The sequence below is a fragment of the Mus caroli genome, unplaced genomic scaffold, assembly GCF_900094665.2.
Source record: "Mus caroli unplaced genomic scaffold, CAROLI_EIJ_v1.1 scaffold_1822_U1_1, whole genome shotgun sequence".
NCBI classification, from domain to species: Eukaryota; Metazoa; Chordata; class Mammalia; order Rodentia; family Muridae; genus Mus; species Mus caroli.
Window position 1 is genome coordinate 54,852 of NW_018391066.1, and position 7,834 is coordinate 62,685.

The 7,834-nt window shown below is 39.1% G+C and overlaps 1 pseudogene; it reads right to left on the reverse strand.

Moving 5' to 3' along the window:
* Positions 1–623: 623 nt before the first annotated feature.
* Positions 624–1,916, reverse strand: LOC110288974 (annotated as a pseudogene).
* Positions 1,917–7,834: the final 5,918 nt, after the last annotated feature.

Consider the following 7,834-nt stretch of genomic DNA (forward strand, 5'->3'; position numbering starts at 1 on the left):
AACATGTTTACACATTAAATGAACAGATATCTCAAATACCAAACACAATTTTCAATTTAGCCCCAAATTTCAACTTCCAAGATTTTCATTTTATAATTTAAATTTGAAAAGAACTGTTTTATGCTTCTCCTTGAGAGAAATATTTATTACACTGAAAAAACTACTGGTTTTGGTTGTAATGAAACTAATTCAACTTAAGTTATGTGAATGAAAATGGTATTTTAATTAGGAGCAAACTTAAAGGCAGTTTGTCTATAAANACTGAAATGTTATAAAAGATTTTATGNGAAGTGTGCCATTTTNACATATGGCAGAAAGAACATTAGCTGTAATGTATATCCTGAAGCATCAGGAGTACAGATAACCCTGGGAGTCCTTATGGACAAGTGTAGGAAACTGATTACAACTGTACTTTAACTCTCATAGGTCTAAATAAAAAAGACAGCAATGCATCTAACTATCTAATGCATAAATAACCCTGACCAGACTTTTATGAAAAGTTAACAAAACCCTTTCTCACTATCAAACTTCTATTTTATAGACTAGAATGTATAAATTTTAAATTAGCATATACCTTATTAGGGATGATCAAACTAAAAACCAAACTACAAACTCTCAAAAGGCCAAACCAAGTGAGAACAATGTTGATTGTGTTCAGTGCTGGTTGTGTTGCCCTCTTGCAAAATGACAGGCAAAATCGTACTTGTCTTTACATTTGACCCACATACATTACACTGAAAGGGGCTGTCATACCCATGGCACCCCATGTGGACAGTGTAAAGGACATTGTCTGCAAAGTACACGTCACAGTGCTGGCAGTGATGTAGAAGCTGAGGATCCTGCACCGGCAGGGTTGGAGCTGGAGTGCTTGGCTGGCTGTTTCCTATGCTAGGAGTACTGGTGTGGGCACTTGGCTCACTGCTGGGCCCTGCCACTGGACTGTAGTTCCTCTGACTATGCGATGGCCAAGGTTCCGGACTTGTGGGGGAGGAGCTCTGAGGAATACTTGCTGACACAACAGAGACAACTGCTTGGGCAGAGGGCTGCTGGATCATGAAAGGCTTTTCATCAGGGCAGGCATCTACATCAGGAGAGGCAGGGTTTTGGTTTTCTAGTGGCAAACTGGACAACTGTCCTGCTAAAGTAGAGAGCTGATTCAAAGGGTTGTCAACCATGAGTTCTTGGGGGTCCCTTGGCAGGCCACCAGTTGGTGTAGTTTTAGCCATAGCTTCATAGGAGTCAGTCTGAATATTTGGGATTTNNTGTGTAAAATCATTAAGGTAGTCTGGTTTCTNGACCACCATGGAAGGTGGACTTAGGTTGATTAGTGCTCTTCTGCTATACCCCAGATTGCTTGTTTTCTTTTGTAAAACCCCCCACATTTTCTTGCTGCTTAAGGAAGACCTAGTACCTTTAATTGGTACCATTTTATGTTTGTGCCTTCGATGGTGGGACAGGTTACTTCGGTCACTGCAGCGGGAGGAGCACAATTCACATTTGTATGGTTTTTCCCCAGTGTGAGAGCGCATATGGGCTTCAAGGTGGCGCTCATAAGCAGATGCAAATGGACAATTGTGACACCTGTGAGGCTTCTCGCCTGTGTGGATCCTGATGTGCTCAATGAGCCTGGCCATTCCTTTGCTGGCATAGCTGCAGTACCGACACTTGAGCTTCCCATCGAAGGTCCTTTCAAACCCGTCTACTAACATTCCTGAGTTTTCATCCAGGGAAACTTCAACAGACGGGTGATCAAGGCCATTTTGATCGCCCTCTGTTCCAGCTCCCTGAAGAGTCTCTGCTTCTTTGTCCCCACTAACTGATCCCGAAATCATGTTCACATGATGCGTCTGCTGGGTCAGGTATTCCTGGAAATCTTTTACAAAGTCCAAAGGCTCTTTTTTTTTTTTTTCACCCATCTTGGTGCTTTTTTTTTTCCCTTTCTTTCTTTCTTTCTTTAAGTTGAAAGTCTGTTATATCTCCTGACAACCGCAACGAGGAATCCTCACAGTCCTTTTCACTGCTATCGCCGCCACCGCCACCGCCACCGCCTCAGCGTTCATCAGTGTAGCAGCTGTAGCCGCCATATTTGTTGTGTCTCATAAAACTGATTTTTACACAGGTTATTAGTACAAGAGGCAGATCATCAAAAACCTTACATACTCTTCTAACATTCCTTGTACAACAATACAACTCTAAATATAGACACAGATATCAGAATAAAGAATTTGAAAAAAAAAATCTTATGCTCTTAACATAAGACAAAAACTAAAAGAAAATTAAAAAAGAAAGATTTTAATGTGAAACTTTTGTTGATTTATCAAATACCGTTAAATATATATAATGTCAATGGCTAAGGTTTTCTTTGCAATTTTATTGTATTTATTCCTGAACTATGTGGAAACACTTCATTAACTAGTTTATTTTTTATATAGGTTATGGCATTTCCCTGTTCTTTCAGGTGTCATATGTTATCTGTCTTGGAAGAACTGCATGCTATTCATTTTTTTTTTAAATTTTATTTAATTATTTACTTTACATCCCGATGAGAGCCTTCGCTGTAACTACTCCCATCCTTACAAACCCTCCTTCACACCTTCTACACACTTTGTTAGGAGAGGCAGTGTCCCCCTTGGCTACAATCCTACCCTGAGGTATTTAATCCCAGTAGGTCTAGGTACATCATCTCCCACTGACTCACAACCAGGTAAGGGACAGGGATCCAATGGAAGGGAAAAGAGACAAACACAGACCTCACTCCACTACTTAGAGGACCCATATGAAGGTCAAGCTCACATTTGCTACGAATGTGTAAAGAGTCTAGGTCTACTGCCTGCACGGTCCCTCTTTTGTAGCTTAGGTTCTGTGAATCCCCATTGTCCCAGGTTAGTGAAAACTTTGATTTTTTAAAGATAATGGATTTTTTAAAATTTTGTTATTAGATTTTTTTATTTACATTTCAAATGCTATCCTGAAAGTTCCCTATACCCTCCCCCATCCTGCTCCCCTACCCACTCACTCCCATTTCTTGGCTCTGGCGTTCCACTGTACTGGAGCATATAAAGTTTGTAAGACCTAGGGGCCTCTCTTTCCCATGATGGCCGACTAGGCCATCTTCTACTACATATGCAACTAGAGACATGAGCTCTGGGGGTAGGGCCCTCATTTCAGGAGCTAGAGAAAGCACCCAAGGAGCTGAAGGAGTCTGCAACCCTATAGGTGGAACAACAATATGGTAATGGATTTTTTAAAGTGAGTTTTGTTTTTCAGAATTATGGGCATTCTCTAATACTGGAAAAGAAACTTAAAAATATAGTTACCTTCCAATGTTCCATTATCTGTAGTTTACAATTCAATCACAAGCTCAAGATTTTAACTCAACCATCATTGTAATGAAGAAAAATATCAAGCAAGTGGAGACATTCATAAAGGATATTATAAATAGTCTTACATTTGAAAGATTATTTTTTACTATTCCTTTGCATCTCTAGGATTGTGAAAGATTTGCTCTTAGTGTTCATTCTATTAATTTAAAAGAGCCAATGAAGAGGTATCTATAGATAGTTCTTTCTCAAGGTATGGCTAACAGTCCTACATTATGTCAAAAATTTGTGGCACAAGCCATTCAGCCTATAAGACAGAAATGGTAAATAATATATATTATCCTTTACATGAATGATATCTTACTAACAGGGAAAGATTCTCAGGACTTGTTTCTATGTTATAGAAATTTACAACAGGCATTATCTGATAACGGATTACAAATAGCTTTAGAAAAATTACAAACTCCAGATCCTTATAATCATTTAGGTTTTAGGCTTACAGATCAAGCACTTTTTCCTCAGAAAATAATTATTCATAGGGACAATTTAAAAACTGTAAATGATTTTCAAAAACTGTTAGCTGATATTACTTGGCTTCGTCCTTATTTAAAGCTTACTACAGGAGAATTAAAACCCATATTGGATATTCTTAGGGGAGTGCTGATCCTACATCTCCTCAAGTTTTAACTTCAGAAAGGTTGTTGGCCTTAACAACAAATAGAAAGTGCTACTGAAAAACATTTTGTTACTTATATAGATTATTCTTTGCCCTTACATTTGTTGATTTTTAATACAAGTCATACATCTACAGGACCTTTTGAGGTCAATTGTCTGAGTCTGAAACTTGTCACACAGATCCTACTGGAGGTGTTGTGTCACAAACACCATTCTTGTTAAAAAAAAAAAAAAACTTTTTTATATTGGTCATATAAGAGATCATTCTGATCTTCCAGGAACTTTAGCTGCAGGCAACAACTGTATTGACAGAGTTTTAAGAGAAGAAGCTTTAGTTTCAGATCCTATTGCTTTGGCTAAATGTGATCATAATAAATTTCATCTTTCTAGTCATACCTTAAGGCTCTGAAATAAGATCGTTAAGGAGCAAGCTAGAATCATGGTAAAATCATGTCCTGACTGTCTTACATTGTTTCTAGTTCCTCATCTGGGGGTTAATCTATGAGGCCTTATGCCCAGTCATATTTGGCAAATAGGTATAACTCATTATTCAGAATTTGAAAAATTTAAATATATGCATGACATATATTGACACTGGTTCAGGATTCATGGGTTTTATTGCTATGAGATTGCCTAAAATCATCAAGACAGATAATGGCCCTACTTATACTGGAATCAACTATTCAATTTTGTAAGGAATTTGGAATTGAACATAAAACTGGAATTCCTTATAATCCATGGGAGAAGAAAATTTTGAACTACACATAGCACTCTGAAAAATTGACTTTTGCAAACAACAAATGGGGAATCATATCCTCATACACCACAAAAATTTTAAAAATTTGAAGCCAAGGAACACTGAGTGTGGGGAAGAGGGCATATTTGTGTTTTTTCTTCAGGATGCTGAAGATGAATGCTAGCTGCCAGAGTGGTTAATGAGACATTCTGATGCTGTGACAAAGAATGATGCTGATCGTGAGTTTGTATAGAGTGTCATGACAATGATGATAGAGAAGCTCTATTGGTCTTATGTCCCTGACCCACACTTTTTTTACACTAACAGTATAGGAAGTCCTTGAAATTGTCATAATGGTAAACAACACTAAGTTGTTGGATATACTTGCTGGAGGAAATTTCACTGTCAATAGAGAAATTAATTACTAAATATTTAGAACTAAAATCTTCGTATGCTTTTGTGGGAGGCAGAGCTACCACAAAAGCTCTGAGTATTTGAGCTGGAATAGCCCCCCAGTTATTATTGATCATCCCAGTTCCTAAGGGCCTAAGTGAAAATAATTAAAAGGAAGGAGATGCTCGGAGACATGGCCTCAGCCATGGCCTTGTGGAAAATTTCTAGCTCACATAAACAGCCCTGAGAGAAAATTTGTGGTCATAACAGAAAGAGAATTTGTGGCTATAGAGGATACTGTGACCGTTGGTTCCAGAAGCTGAAGATTGCTACCAGATCTTCGGAGAGACCCCGGGTTCTATCCCCCTCCCCAGAAGCCTCCTCTTTCTTGTATTCCCATCCCAGAATAAAGTTTTTCAAAGCTTGATCCGTCTTTCTCTCATTATTCTTGTTTCTTGTCCCTCCCACAATTTTCTCTCCTGCCTTAGGTCCTTGCTGATTATCCCTGCAGGCCTCTGGGTCTGCACGTCTTAGAGAGACCACACTTTGCACTGGATCACTGCTTCTTCGGTAAGTGCAGGCTGTGGCAAGTTGAGTCTAGACATAGAAGAAGCTCAAGAAAAGTGAGTCCTGACACGAGCGTTTTCCATAGGAAGCGAACTGATATGCCAATTGAAATGTTGGTGTCTGAGATATTATACTTGTTGCTATTAAACTGTGAAAGGTGTCCTTAGCCTACTTGTCAGTGCCATTAGAGATCTAGTAAAGATGCATTTCACCTGAGTAGAGTGAAGTGCAAACTAAGCATCTCCTGTATCTCAGAAAAATGACAGTCACTTATTGACTATTTTGTTCAGCAAGGATAGTCTCAATTTCATTGTGGAAAGAAGTCCTAGGGTAGCATCAGGATTTGGCTGACAGGCCCAGAAGATCTGAAAGACATTCCTGTGAAGTAGAAACTTGCGGGGACCAGCTTACCTTGTCTAAGTGAAACCTAACTTCTCACTGCCCTGCTTTTCCATATTTGTACAGGGTCCTGGTTTCAGACAAGGCAATGGGCAGTTTTTCACTTAGTGGTCAGATATGCCACATTTCATGCAAGCTGTAGGTGGAATACTCCTGAGCTCTATAATCTTCCTTGGCAGAGATATGAGATGTGAGGCCGAGTGCTGCTACTTCTTTCTGTCACAGGAAACTTTCCAATTAAATATTTTAAATGCACTATCCATCATATATCAGAAGAATTTGTGAATCATTTCTCTATTAAGTATATTTAAACTAAACAAACTCAGTTATTTTTCTTTTTTTTGTCTTTATTACTTTTTATTGAAAATAAAATTTCCATGCAATACATTTAATAACAGTTCCCCTCCCTCATCTCCTCTCAGATCCTCCCTAAGGCCCCACCTGTCAAACCCCCAATCCTCCTCCTCCTCTTCCTCCTCCCCCCCTCTCTCAAACAGGCAAATAAAACCAGAATAAAGCAAAACAAACAAGCAAGAAAAAATATACATATACAAGCAGAAATACACAGGCATATATTACAAAACTTATAAAAAGCACATAATGGGAAAGCATACTAAGATCCATAAGGTTAAAAAATACCGAAAGAATTATAAAACAAACCATCTCCAAAATTACCATTGAATTTCTTTTATGTTGGCCATCTACTATTGGGCATGGAGTTTGTCCTTTAGAGTGGTTTATAGATACTCCAACTGCAAAATAACTGATTTTTACCTAGTGAAAAGTTCTCAACTAGGTTAGGTATGGTAGCTCCTGTCCAGTTCACCTCTCTGTTCTGGGACCCCCAATCTGACTTGGACCTGTGCAGGCCCTATGTGTACTACCACAGTCTCTGTATGGTCATACATCTGTCAGTCCTGTTGTGTGTTTAAGGCACTCTTTCCTTGATGTCTGTCATCCCAATTGGCTCTGACAAACTTGCTACCTCCTCTGCTACTTAGCCCTGTGAGCCATGATGGGAGAGGTTGAGTGTAGATGTGCTGTTTAGGATTGTGTATGTACATTTGTATGATAGTACACATCTTGTAGCCAGTATGTAGTTGGATATTGGCTTTCTCCATGGCTCCCTTGTCACTACGCACCTTCACTCTGGAACTTAAGCTGCAATATATAAGTTGCATTTGATTGTGATATTTTACCACATTAACAGTAAAGTACCTAATACACATGGCATTTGTTTTGACTTATTTAATCTATGAACATTTCTGTTTCTCCTTTTCTTTTTTTAATATATTTTATTATGTATTTTCCTCAATTACATTTCCAATGCTATCCCAAAAGTCCCCTATACCCTCCCCCCTCTCCCCCATTTCCCTACCAACCTGTTCCCTTTTTTTTTTGGCCCTGGTGTTCCCCTGTACTGGGGCATATAAAGTTTGCAAGTCCAATGGGCTTCTCTTTGCAGTGATGGCCGACTAGGCCATCTTTTGATACATATACAGCTTGAGTCAAGAGCTCCAGGGTACTGGTTAGTTCATAATGTTGTACCACCTATAGGGTTGCAGGTCCCTTTAGCTCCTTGGGTACTTTATCCAGCTCCTCCATTGGGAGCCCTATGATCCATCCACTAGCTGACTGTGAGCATCCACTTCTGGGTTTGCTAGGCCCCGGCATAGTCTCACAAGAGACAGCTATATCAGGGTCCTTTCAGCAAAATCTTGCTAGTGTATGCAATGGTGTCAGC